The sequence below is a fragment of the Vombatus ursinus genome, unplaced genomic scaffold (assembly GCF_900497805.2).
Source record: "Vombatus ursinus unplaced genomic scaffold, bare-nosed wombat genome assembly UNPS02014784.1, whole genome shotgun sequence".
Taxonomy (NCBI): Eukaryota; Metazoa; Chordata; class Mammalia; order Diprotodontia; family Vombatidae; genus Vombatus; species Vombatus ursinus.
The window spans coordinates 13,987,576-14,002,645 of NW_020954562.1; positions in this window are offsets into that span (position 1 = coordinate 13,987,576).

The window sequence follows — 15,070 nt, forward strand, 5'->3', positions numbered from 1 at the left end:
TAGAGTGTTCTCCTGGTTCTGCTCACTTCACTCAACATCAGTCCATACAAGTCTTTCCAGGATTTTCTGAAGTCTGCTTGCTCGTCATTTCTTATAGTACAATAGTATTCCATTACATTCATATACCACAACTTGTTCAGCCATTCCCCAGTTGATGAGCATCCCCTCAATTTCCAATTCTTGGCCACCACAGAAAGAGCTGCTATAAATATTTTTGTACATGTGGGTCCTTTTCCCATTTGTATAATCTCTTTGGGATACAGCCCTAGAAGTACTATTGCTGGGTCAAAGGGTATGCACATTTTTATAACCCTTTGGGCATAGTTCTCAATTGCTCTCCAGAATGGTTGCATCAACAACTCTTTCATTTTCAGATGAGAAGACTGAGATTCAGACTGGTTAAGTGACTTGCCTGATGTTACATGGGTAGTAAGTGGCCAAGCCAATATTAAAACTTGGGTCCTGGGATCCCTCATTTACTGTGCCCTCCTCAGCCTCTGGTCCCAAAGCTCAGGAAAATGGGGCCTGCTGCTGCAGTGTTCTGAAAACTTGAGACCCAGATTTTTCCCTTCATGTATTTATACTTCATCTCTGCCTGCTGACCCTCAGATGCTTCGATTCCAGCTGTGGTGGTGGGGTTATGGATGCAAACTGCAAATACCTATATACCTTTACAATCATTTTCACAAGGAGGCTGCTTTCTAGACCTCTGTTTAGAGGAGATGGGTGCCTGACAATGCCAATGAAGGGATTTGTGTGCCCTAGGCAAAGTTTGAAGTTTTTTCCTCCTTGCTTCCCCTTTGAAAACGGTGCCCTTGGTGATTTACCATCTACCAGGAAATAACTGATGCAATTTAGGATTTCATTTGGAAGACCTTAGAGATCATCTATCTTAACCCCATTTTTGCAGATGGAGAAACAGGTCCAGACAAGGGAAATAACTTGCTTGTGATACACACACACAGCTAGTAAGTAGAAGAGCTAGGATTTGAATCTAGGACTTCTACCTATAATAATAATAATAATAATGATAATAATAACAATAACTAATAACTAACATTTACATAGCACCTGCTATGTGCCAGGCACAACGCTAAGCATTGCAAAGTATCTCATGTGATCCTTACAACAACCCTGGGAGGTGGGTGTTATTGTTACCCCCGTTTCACAGATGAGAAAACTGAGGTAAATAGAGGTTAAGTGACTTGCCCAGGGTCACACAGCTAGTAAGTGTCTGAGGCCATATTTGAACTCAGGTTTTTTTTTTTTTTTTTTTTTTTTTTTTACTCCAAAGGCAGCACTCTAGCCACTGCATTACATAGCTGTCCAGATCTAGTGTTCTTTTTAGTGTGCTACTCTTCCTCCCACCTCCTCCCTCTAGAATGATGATCTCTGAAGGGAGACTCTAGAGCAACCTAGTCTCTTGTGCCCTGCTCTTGGTCTACCCAAGGTCGGTTACTTTAGAAACTGTTCTGGGGCTTAGGAAGGGCTTGGATTGGTCTCTGATTATACAAAATATGAAGAGGTTGGGGCAATAGGACCCAAACTTGGTTTATCACAAAATACCTACACCTATGGAGAAAGAAATTTTCTGGAATTAAAGTCATGTGCATTTACTAAGAAGTTTTTAAAGTTTATCATCATAGTAGTCAATTGTCTACTCACCCTAACTGAATCTAGTCCTGAGTGATGCCATGTCTTCTGCACAATCCATAGTTGCCTTATAAGTTATGTTGAATGGACCTAGAAGAACTACATTTTCCTGAGGTTATGGAGGTAAAGCTATGATGATGGAGCTATATAGCCCAAAACTATAATTTCACTGGGGTAGGACATTGAAGGTGGAAACTTGCATTGCAATGCAGATCAAGAACATATGTGTAACTTAAGAGGCTTGCTTGGATACTAAAAGTTTAAGTGACTTCCCAAGGTCACTCTAGGTGTCTGTGTCAGAGTTAGAATTTGAACTTAGGCTTTCCTGACTCCAAGCTCAGCTCTCTATCCACTATGCCATGCTGCACCCCTCCTTTTTAATTACTGAGAATTCAATGTGCTTGATTATATACATACATATATACATATACATATATATACATATTTAAATTTTTCAACAAACAAGCATTTGTTTTCTCTTCCACCTCCCACACCATTGGAAAAAAGAGAAACAAAATTCTTGTTAACAAATATTCACAGTCCAGCAAAACAAATTCCCACAATGGTCATGTCCAAAAATGTATAGCTCTTCCTGCACCTTGAGTCTATCATTCTGTCAGGAGGTGGGTGTGTGTTTGATAAATTATCAAACAAGTAGATCTTTTAGATTTGTAACACCAATCCATGTGGCATAGAATACAACATTTCTCTTCATCATTTTGTGTTTCTATGGAACTTTCCATTGTGCTCTTTGCTTTTTCATCATATTTCTATATGATAGGGGAAGAGAATGAGCATTTATTAATCACCTGTTATGTGCTAGGCACTGTGCTAACAAGCACTTTACAAATATTTGATCCTCACAACAACTCTGGAAAGTAGGTGCTATTATTATCACTCCCATTTTACCTTTGAGGAAACTGAGGCAGACTTGATTAAACACACAAAAATGGTGCTTCCCAGTGGATAATAGTTCATTTCTATAAAGTTCTCAAAGTGCCTTCCCAATAGTAATTCAACAGTAGAATAAGCATTACGATTACAAGTGACTGAGAAGTCAGCCAACTTGTCCTCGGTCACACAGTCAGTGTCAGAGAAGATTCAAACTTAGATCTCCTGATTCCCAAGTTCAGCATTTTTTCCACTACTAGAAAAGTACAAGGTGCCAGTTATGTATTCCATCAGTAAGCACCACTGACCGTAAATATAAGCAAAATGAGATACTACCAGGACACAGATCTACCAAATCTCACTTGTTCCTTACTTAGGGGATGTGCAGTGGTAGGTGGTGGCTTGGTCCTACTGAGTGGTAGAGTTGGAGATGTAACAAAGACTGGTCTAGATCAGCATGTCTTAAACTGTGGGTTGGGACCCAAATGGTGTAGTGAAAAATTTGGCAACAGTAAAAGGTTTCTAAACATACAACGACCAAAAATTAATTCAAAATCAAATGCATAGTGGATCTAACGTGTTTCTGGCAGTACTGGCCCATGTGGTATCATGCAACTTCACCACAGCCTTGGTTCTGAACACAAAGCACGCACACTTTGTGCTGCTTGTGCCCTCAGACCATACAATGCAAAGGAACGCTGCCAAAACAAGAAAAGGGGTTGTGAGTGGAAAAAGTCTAAGAAGTCCTGGTCTGGATAGCAAAGACTAATCTCTCCCTTGAAGTTGAGACCATTTCATTTAAAACATTTCCTAGCGGGGGAAGTCTACTATATGCTGGGCACTGTGCTAGCTAATATTTTAAAATACCATCTCATTTGATCCTCACAACAACTCTGTGAAGTAAATGCTATTAACATCTTCATTTTATAGTTGAGGAAACTGAGGCAGAGGTTAAGTGACTTGCCTGGAGTTGCACAACTAGTATCTGAGGCTAAGGTTGAATTTGAGTCTTCCTGACTCTAAATCCAGTGCTCTATTTACTGCGCTACTAGCTGCTTCACCAGGGAGGCTCCTGGATTACTTTCTTTCCTTTTCTTAGGCTTTTGAAAAAAAATTTTTTGGTGTGTTTTTTTGTTGTTTCTTTTTTTGTTTTAGGCAATTGGGGTTAAGTGACTTGCCCAGGGTCACACAGCTAGTAAGTGTCAAGTGTTTGGTCTGAGGCTGGATTTGAACTCAGGTCCTCCTGACTTCAGGGCCGGTGCTCCATCCTCTATGCCACCTAGCTGCCCCTTGAAAATGTTTTTAAAGTTTTATTAATGCCTTTTATTTGCCACTCATTTCCCTATAAATCATAATCCCTTATTCAACCCTCCTTTGTAACAAAGAGAATTAAGCCAAATCAATATTCCAGTGACCATGGCCATGTTGTGTCTAACAACACTTAGCACATTCTCTACTTCTCTACTGAAAGAAGGCACTTTAGTTCATCTTTTGTTTTCTTGAACTGAGACTGGTCATTACAACTACTCTGAGTTGATTTCTTTTTAGTGTTTTCATTTTACATTTTTGTATTCAATGTGTATACTGTTCTCCTACATCAGTTCACACAAGTCTTTCCTATTTTTCTCTGAATTCTTCACAGTTGTTTTTTATGCCATGATAATATTCCATTATCTTCACATACCACAATTTGTTTAGCTCTTCCATACTTTGCTTCCAGTTCTTTGCTTGTTCAGAAATTGCTGCTCTCAGTAGTTCAGTCTTGGGACCTTTCTTTCTTCCTTGATCTCTTTTGACAATGTGGACAATGATTTTTCTCACATAATTTCAAATTCTTGTCCAAAATAGTCAAACCAATTCTCAGCTCCACCAACAGTGTATTAGTGTGCCTATCTTCCCATTTCTTATTGTTGTTTTTTCCCCCTTATCTGGGCCAATTTACTGGGTGTGAGGTGAAAACTGGATCATTTGGAATCATTTCTGAAATTGAAGATCAACTTTCTACCTCCCAAGACCTTGTGACTTTGTCTTCAGAAGCTATGAAACACATGGGAACTATAGTTTTGAGATAGGATAGACAAAAATATCTGAATATAGGCCCCCCCAGAATTCCTCTTTTATAGACTGGAAGAGAGACCATATCCCAGAATGGTATTCACAACTTGCTCAGACACCAGCCATTCACTGAGTGCCCACCAGTTGCTTGGCATTGTGGAGTGGGGGGTGGGTGGGTGGGAGTGCCCAATTCTTTCCATTCAGGGCATTCATATGAAATTCCCCTTATTGCGATTCATGTCAAGCTCTTGGATATGGTTCTTGTGGTTTAACTCCCATCTCTACATGCACAGAGATTGCCAAAATTCTGGACTAGAACAGGCTGGCCTCCATAGGGAAAGGAAGCTCAACCTAGCAGAAGCCAAGTTTAGAAACAAACAATAATATAGGGAGTCTTCAATACATGAGCCAACTATGTATCAAGAGTTTGTTAATAAATAGCTGGCCAAGCTGAGTTTTAGAACTTAAAATGCGTTTCTCCATAGAAACACTGTCGTATGATTGTATCAATAGAGACAGAAAAAGTTTTTGATAAAATACATCCCTCATTCCTATTTAAAATACTTGAAAGAAAGAATATAAATGGATTTTTCCTTAAAACGAAAAGAAGTAAATACCTACAACCATCAGCAAGCATTATTTGTAATGGGGATAAGCTAGGAACCTTCCCCATAAGATCAAGAGTGAAACAAGGATGCTTATTATCACCAATATTATTCAATGTTGTATTAGAAATGATAGCAATAGCAATAAGAGAAGAAAAAAGAAGTGGAAGGAATCAGAATGGTCAATGAAGTAATAAAACTATCTCTTAGCAGATGATATGATAATATACTTGGGAAATCCTAGAGATCCAACTAAAAAGTTGAAACAATTGTTAATTTTAGCAAAGTAGCAGGATATAAAATAAATCATCACCATTTCTACATATCACTAACAAAACCCTGCAAGAAGTGATAGTAAGAGATACCCCATTTAAAATAATTGTAGATAGTATAAAATACATGGAAGTATACCTGCCAAGACAAACCCAGGAACTACATAAACATAATTATAAAGCACTTTTTATACAAATAAAGTCAGATTTAAATAACTGAAGAAATATTCATTATTCATGGATGGGCACAGCCAACATAATAAAATGACAATTCTACCTAAATTAATCTACTTCAATGCCGTCTCAATTAAATTACCAAAAAATTATTTTATTGTGCTAGGGAAAAATTATTTGGAAGAACAAAAGCTCAAGAATATCAAAGGAGTAAATGGGAAAAAATGTAAGGAAAAGAGACTTAGCAGTACCAGATCTTAAGCTGTATTATATGGAATTAATATTAAAACTATCTGGTACTGGCTAAGAAATAGAAAGGTGGATCAACAGAACAGAGTAGACACACAATACACAGTAGTAAATGAATGTAGTAACTTTGTTTAGACAAATATAAAGATTTAAGCTTTGAGGATAAGAATTCAATATTTGGTAAAAAAAATTTTGGGGAAAACTAGAAAGCAGTCTTGCAGGAATTAATTATGAACTAATATCTTATATCATTTACCAAGATAAGGTAAAAATGGATACATGACCTAGATCTAAAGGGAGCTATCATAAGAAAATTAGAAGAACATGGAACATTTTACCTATCAGACTTATGGATAAGGAAGAATTTATGAATAAATAAGAGACAGAGGTCATTGTGATATATAAAATGGATAATTTTTATTTCATTAAATTCAAAAGGGTTTCTACAAATTAAACCAAGGTAGCCAAGATTAGAAGGAAAGCAGAAAATTGGGGGAAAACTTTTTATAAGCAGTTTCTCAGATAAAGATTTTATCTCAATTAGAGAATTTTGTCAAATTTGTAAGAACATGAGTCATTCCCTAATTGATAAATGGTCAAAGGATATGAACAGGCAGTTTTTCAATGAAGAAATCAAAACTATATATAGTCATATGAAAAAATACCCTAAATCATTATCAATTAGAGAAATGCAAATTACAACAAATTTGAGATATCATCTCATATCTATCAGATTGGCTAAAATGATAGAAGGGGAAAATGACAAATTATGGAGAGGATGTAGAAAAATTGGGACACATTAGATAACCTATTGATGAAACTATGAACCAATCCAACCATTTTGAAGAGCAATCTGGAATTATATCTAAAAGGGTTATCAAATCACGTATACCCTTTGACCCAGCAATACCACTATTAGGTCTGTTTCCCTAGGGGCAGCTAGGTGGCGCAGTGAAAAGAGCACTGACCCATAAATCAGGGGGATCTGAGTTCAAATCTGACCTCAGACCAAGCACTTAACACTTACTAGTTGTGTGACCCTGGGCAAGTCACTTAACCCCAATTGCCTTAAAAAAAAACCAACAAAAACTGGAAAGGTCTGTTTCCCAATTAAGTATATTTCCCAAGGTGATCAGGGAAAAGGAAAAAAAAAAACCTGTATGTCCTAAAAATTTTAGCAGCTCTCTTTGTAGAGCAAAGAACTGGAAAACGAGGGGATGTCTGTCAATTAGGAAATGGCCAAACAAGTTTTGGCATATTATTGTGATGGAATACTGCTATACTATGAGAAATGATGAGCTGGTTGATCTTAGAAAAACATGAAAAGACTTGCATGAAATAATGAAGAGTGAAATGAGCAGAACCAAGACAACATTGTATACAGTAATAGCATTGTTGTACAAAGAACTACTGTGAACAACTCAGTTATTTTGAGTATTATATAGTCAAATCGACTACAAAGGTCCTATGAAGGAAGATGCTCCCCACTTCCAGAGAAAGAACTGATGAATAGAAGTATACATAATATGATTTTGCATGTATGTATACGTGTGTGGCCTTTTCTAGTGCAGGATGGGGAAGGAGGGAGGGAGGGAGACAGTTTGGAACTTAAAATGTAACAAAAAAATTTATTGAATTGAATGAATAAAAGCTTTCTTTTTTTTTTTTAAATGAGGCAATCAGGGTTAAGTGACTTGCCCAAGGTCACAAAGTTAGTACATGTCAAGTGTTTGATCTGAGGCTGGATTTGAACTCAGGTCCTCCTGACTTCAGGGCTGATGCTCTATCCCCTGTGTCACCTAGCTGCCCCAGATAAAAGCTTCCTGAGTCAGAAAGGTTAGTTCAAATTCTGCCTCTGCTTCCAGGTGACTAACAACTATAAATTAGAGAAAAAGTGCTAATCTACATTAACAGAGGGAGTTTCTTCATTGTGAGTCCCCTATAACAATGAAATCACAAGATCAGGGGGAATGGGAAGGCATTTGTGAAATAGTAAATAGAATGAACAAAGGCACAGAGGTGGGAAAGTACAGATTCTATTAGAGATTAGATGAAACATTTGTTAAGTATTCACTATTTGCCAGGCACCATACAGAGAGTAGTCCAACTTGGTTGGAGCATAGAATATGGAGAGGGGATTAGTATGAAATAAGCCTAAAGAAGTAGAGTGATTCCCCATTGTGGAAACCTTTGAGTACCAAGCAGAAGCAGTGGTCACATGACTCTCTCAATTACTGGGGACTATAATATAATTGTAAGTACCACTAGATTAGGAAGGGTAGTTAGTTAAAACTCCTAAGGAGGGGCAGCTAGGTGGCACAGTGGATAGAGTTCCGGCCTTGGAGTCAAGAGGACCTGAGTTCAAATTTGGCCTCAGAGACTTGACACTAGCTGTATGGCCCTGGGAAAGTCACTTATCCCCATTGCCTCACCAAAAAAAAAAAACAAAAAAAAAAAAACAAAAAAACTCTCAAGGAGGTGACCATGGACCCAGTGCTACTCTTGGACCAGGTCACATAATCAAACCTCTGTTGAGTCAGCTCATGCTCTATTTCTCCCCTGAAGTCAAACCTGACAAACCTTGTGAAGGCAGCTGCTCATTCCATGCTGAGGCAGCTGCTATTTAGGTCATATCCTTATTAGAGGGTGAATTGCCAACCCCTCATCTAGACTGAGGAATTGGTCTAATTTGTACCTTTTCAAAAAGAATGACATTGCCAATCATACAGGTGGCTGATCAAAGAATCTGACATGTTTCATAACACTGCCATATCATCAGAAATTCTGGAACTAGAGCCTGGGGAACAGAGAAAGCAACACTTACCTAAAGCCTTCTCATGAGAGGTGCTCACTTGAGAAGGTATAATTTAGGGATCATGGTGCTCTTTGAGAAGTAACTGCTAAACAATACTGGCTGCCCCCCCCGATGTGCTGAAGACCATGCTAGTTTCTGCCCTACGTGCCTTCTCCCAGAGGTTCTTAGTCTGTGAAATTTAAAAAATAGTGTTAACTGTATTTCAATATAATTAATTTCCTCTGTAATCCTATGCGTTTGATTTTATACACTTAAAAACATTATTTTGATATGAGTCTGTGGGCTTCACCAAAGGGGTTCAAGACTCAAAAAAGGTTAAGAATTCCTGGATGAAACTTCAGGCCCTGGGTGTCTTGGGTCTTAGGGATTTTCATAGGGATTCAAACTCCTTGACAATTCATATACCTTAGACAGGTCCTTCCTCCTCACTACATGCTGGAGCCAAGAAGGCCAGAAGTTGGGGCTGATCTCATCATTTTGGAAGTGGGATGAGGCAAAGTTCTTTAGGATGGTGCTGTTTCATTTCAGAGACAGGGACATGTGCCTATGTGTATTAAGGACCATGATGAAGTGTAAAAACCTGGAGCAAATAATTTAATTTCTCAGTTTTCTCATCCACAAAATGGACACATTAATAACAACTACTGTGCAGGATTGTTATAAGGATCAAATGACATAATGTATATAGGAGGCTTTGCAAACCTTAAAGGGTTATATGAGTATGAATTGCTGTTATCATTGTTATTGTGAATGTAACCCAGGTTCAAGTCTGAAACATTTATATAAGGCTCTCCTCATTGGTGGAAAGAAAGATGAATTGGCTTTGTACATCTGCATGAGGGGCAGAGGTATTGTGAAAATTTAGGAGAATAAATCTTCTCTCGCCTTTTTTTTTTTTTGAGATAGAATGCCTGTGGTTACAGACTTGCTCTGGGAAGAAACCCATGGAAAGAAATAACAGACTTTGGAAGGCAGATGTACAGTGTCCAGTTTCTTGTCCTTAATTTTGCCAGCTTACCTCCCTAGAGACTTTGGGGAATTTCTCCTTGGGTAAGATTGAGCCCTCTCTCCTTTGATTGAACTGAGATATCTTATTTCCAGTGGGACAGCTCATTCATTCTGGGTATATTCTAATCTATATAAACTTCTCTGGTATCTGTTTGCTATCTGCTTGGATAGATGGGTTGATTCATTATTCACTATTTTTGATGATCTTTTGTGTAACTAGCACAAGAGAGAGAAAGAATCAAGACTTCAGATACAAGGTTGGGGTAGCCTTTCCTGGATAGTGACCAGGAAAACAGCTTGAACCTAAGATAAATATCATTTTCTTAGATCAGCAATATTTAAGTATGTGTTTGAGTACTTAGACAATTCTAATCTGGTACCTCTCTCTCAGAGGAAAGCAGCACAACCTTCCCCATCCCTTTCGTGCATGAATCAGTCTTACTTGGAGAGGTATGGACAAGAGTCCAGGGAAATCTATTCATGCCTCCACAAGACCCATACTTAGACAATCCATGTAGACATAAACATAAACTCTATGGCCAACCAATACCCCTTCCTTTTTAAAAAGGAGTCTAGAAGACTTTATCTTTGCCTGTTCCTTATCTCTAAAAACAGTCTTGTCAAGTGTAAAGAGCACAACGGACTTGGAATCAGAAGACGTAGGTCTGCTCCTTATTCTTTACATGACTCTGGTCACTTTCATCCAATTCAATTCAATCCAACAAGCAGTTGGGTCTCCTCCCTGAGTGTCATTTCTTCTGCTGTATAATGAAGGGGTTGAACAAGATGATCTCTAAAGACCCTCCCAATTGGAAATTGAGAGGATGCCCATCAATTGGAGAATGGCTGAGCAAGTTGTGGTATGTGAATGTAATAGAATACTATTGTGTTATAAGAAATGATGAGCAGGTAGACTTCGGAAAACTCTGGAAAGACTTGTTGGTCTGATGCTGAGTGAAGTGAGCAGAACCAAAGGAATGATAACAGCCACATTGTGCAATGACTAATATTGATAGACTTAACCCTTCCCAGCAATACAAGGATCTAAGACATCTCCAAAAGCCTCGTGATGGAAAATGCTATCAGTATCCAAAGAAAGAAACTATGGAAGTTGAATTGCTATTTTTTTCTCTTCTGTTGAGTTTTGTTCCCTTTTTCTGGTGGTTTTCCCTATTGGTACTAATTTTTACTTACAACATCACTAATGTGAAAATATGTTTAATAGGAATGTATATGTATAGCCTCTATCAGATTGTGTGCTGGCTTGGGGAAGGAGGGAGGGAGGAAGGGGGAGAAAAATTTTAAACTCAAAAGCATATGGAAGTGATTGTTGATAAATCAAAATTAATTAATATAATTTAAAAAAATTAAGTCCCTCCCAGATCTAGAAGGCGTCAGCACCCTTTCAGGACCACCCTATTTCTTCTGAGGGCACCACCATTCTGCTAGTCTTACAAATGTACAACTTTAGAGTCATCTTAACTCCCTCCGCTCCTTTAGCACACATAGTCAGCTGCCAAGTGGTGTCAATTCTCCCTCCACAACATCTTTTACATTAGTCTCCTTCTACTCAAGTAAACACCACATAGTTCAGAACCTCATCATCTCTTGCTTGGATTTTTGTAGTACGCTATTAGTCTCAATACTCTATTAGTACTTGCAACACCTTATTAGCATACAACTGTCAAAATAATATTCCTAAAGCACAAATTTTACCATGTCATTCCCCATCTCAAGAAGTTCCAATGGCTCCCTATGGCCTCCAGGACAAAGTGTAATCTTTTCTCTTAGTAGGGAAGAGAATAAGCATTTATATAGACCTTATCATGTTCCAGGCACTGTGCTTTACAAAAATTATCTCATTTGATCCTCACAACAACCCTAAGAGGTAGGTGCTATTATAACCTCATTCTCCAGATGAAGAAACTGAAGCAAATGGAGGTTAATGACTTGCCCAGGGTCACATAACTAATACGTTTCTGAGGCCAAATTTGAACTCAGGTATTCCTGACTGTGGGCTCTAACATTCTATCCACTGCACCACCTTGCTGCCTCAAAACAAACAATTAAAAAAAGACCCCAACTCTTTAGCATTTAAAGCACTTTACTACCTGTCTTCCATATACTTTTCTAGTTTTAGACATGACTTTCCTCCATATACTCTATGGTCTAGCCAAACAAACCTCCTTGTTCTTTCTCATACAGAAATTTACATCTGCATCTCCATGCTACTTTACTGGATATTCCCCCTGAGTTTGTATTGTTCTCCTTTCTTGCCTTTTAGAATTCTTAGCTTCTACATCTTAGCTCATCTTACATGCCAACTCCTAAATGGGGTCTTTCTTAATCCTCACAGCTGCTGGTGTTCCTTCCTTCCCCAGAAATTGCCTTCTTTTGGGTTTACCCTTGCATATATGGTGTATCTGTTTCTGTAAGTATGTAGAAAACAAGCTCAGGGCATATATGGTGTATCTGTTTCTGTAACTATGTAGAAAATAAGCTCAGGGCATGGATTATTTTACGTCTTTGCATTCCCAGTGCCTAGTGTAGTACTTATTAAATTATTTATATTTTATATATTATTTTATATGATATATAACTACATATCAGATTATATATCTGATTATATATCAGAAAAACTAAGAATTCAAAGGAAGCAAATTAGTACCTATAAAAATACCAAATAGCTAAATTAACAAAATAATAATTAGAAACCTTAAGTAATTTAATCTCAGAAAAATAAATCAAGTTAACCGCAAATGAAATTTTAAAGGATGGTGACAAGTGGATTTATGAATGAATTTTATCAAACATTTAAAGAGCAATTAATATGTATGCTACAAAATTATTCATTAAAATAGAGAAAGAACACTTTAAAAATCTTTTTATGAGTTAAACATGTATCTGATATGCAAACTGAGGATAGACAAAAGAAAAAGGGAGTGGAGGCAGGAGTGGGGAAGAAAAGAAAGAGAGAGAACTCTAGACTAATTTTAATAAGTACAAAAATTTTAAATAAAATAGTCCAACTGAGATGGTAGCAAACTATCTAGAGAACAATTCACTATGACTGTTATGTTCATACCAGATGTTCAAGGATGGTTCAATATTTGACAGATGGGAAGAATAATTAGTCATGCAAACAACAATGATGACAATATGATTATTTCAGTAAATAAAAAAAGGCTGACAGAATATAATATTCATTTATTGTTAAGAATTCTTTTTCTTTTTTTGGTGAGGCAATAGGGGTTAAGTGACTTGCCCAGGGTCACACAGCTAGTAAGTGTCAAGTGTCTGAATATTATTAAGAATTCTAAAAAGTGCAAGTATAGAAAGATTTTTTTTAATATGATCAAAAGTCTATTTCTAAAACCAGGAATTAACATTATTTGCAATGAAGAAACACTAGAAGCTCTCTCAGTACAAACAGGGATAAAACAAAGATGATCCCTCTTCCTACCTTACTTGATAGAGTTTTGGAAATTCTAGCTATTATAATAAGATGAGAGAATAAAATTACAGTAACAAAACTGGTAGAGAAGATATTAAAATTATCCTTTTTATAGATGACATAATGATAAACTTAGAAAACCACAAAGAATTAGTGAAAAAAAACTAATTAAAATGATTAATAGTTTCGGCAACAGGATACAAAATAAATCCAAAAACATCACCACCATTTCTACTTAGTACTAACAAAAATCAGGGAGAAATGGTAATAAGAGAAATTCCATTTAAAATAACTTACAAAATGCATAGAATGCCAGGAGTTAACCTATCAAAACACATAAAATTTATGTTGATTCAACTCCAAAATACTCTTTATGGAAATAAAGGATAACAAATAATTGGAGAGACATTCACTACTCATGGTAGGATCAGGCCAATATAACAAAAAATGATGATACTGACTAATTTGATTACAGATTAAGTGTTATACCTACACCAATCAAATTACCGAGGGAATTGAACTAAAAAAATAATAAAATTAATTTGGATCAGCAAAAGGTCTAGAATGAAAAAAAGTATTAAGAAAAGGCACATACAATAAAGGACACTCTTTAGACAATATTATAAATCAGGAATTATCAGAACTATTTCATACTGTGTTGTGAGGGATGGGACGGTTGTCTAAGACCTATAACCTCATAAAGAAAATTCCCTTTATGAATACAACTTATAAATTTTTCAGTAACTTCAGTCTTAGAGAGTTATCTAGACACTGAGAAGGTAAGTGATGTGCCCTGGGTTATCTAGTCAGTATATATCAAAGCCAAGACTTGCACCCAGATCTTCTTGAATTCCAGACTTGCTCTCTATTATTGGGTCATGCTGCATCTCCTTGGTACTAGTTTTAAAAAATAGGAAGATACATCAGCAGAACAGACTAGATAAATAACGAAGAAAGGCAATCAGGAATAGTCATGTTTGCTAAATCCAAAAAACATGAAATACTTGGAGAAGGATTATCTTTTTGACAAGAATTACTGGGAAAATCACAAGGCAATTTGGTAGAAATTAGGTTTAAATAAGTATATTAAATCACATATCATGATAAGTTTAAAATTGATAAATGAACTGGATATAAAAGATTATATTATAAAGAATTAGAGGTGGTAGAGAAAGTATTTTTAACAACTGTGGCAAGGGGCAGGATTCTTGACCAAATAAAAGATAGAGTTCATAAAAACCAAAATAGACAATTTCAATTATACAAAACAAAAGCTTTTGCATGAATAAAACCAATGAAAATTATATATATGTATATATAACATATGTGTGTGTATATATGTATATATAGAATAAAGGAAGCTGTCAAATGGGGACAATATTTTTATCAAATTATCATTAACAAAAGTTTTATGAACAAGATACATGCGGACCTGACATAAATTTATAACACCAAAAATCATTCCCCAATAGCTAAATGGATTAGGGGTATGAACCAACATTTTTAAAAAGAACAGCTGCAAAATCACCACATGAAAATATCCTCCCAATCACTAATAGTAAGAGAAATGCAAATTAGAGCAACTCTGAGTTTTCACCTCACACCTTACAAGGTTCTACAATTTCTCTTATCTGTTTTGCTTAGAAAAATAGGTTTGCTACTTATTTACTAAGTTACTATTATTTACTAAGGACTGTTCACTATTTGCAATGGTCTTTTGTGTAACTAGATTGTTGGTGAAAAGAAGCTAAGCTGGTGGGAGTGAGCTAAGGGCTTGAAACCAGAAAAGTAGTAGAGAGCTTCTAGGGCCTGGCAAATAGTAGGTCCTTAATAAATGCTAGTTGACTGACTGACTGACTAGAATTATATATGCCTCCCTCCCCAATATTGCTTG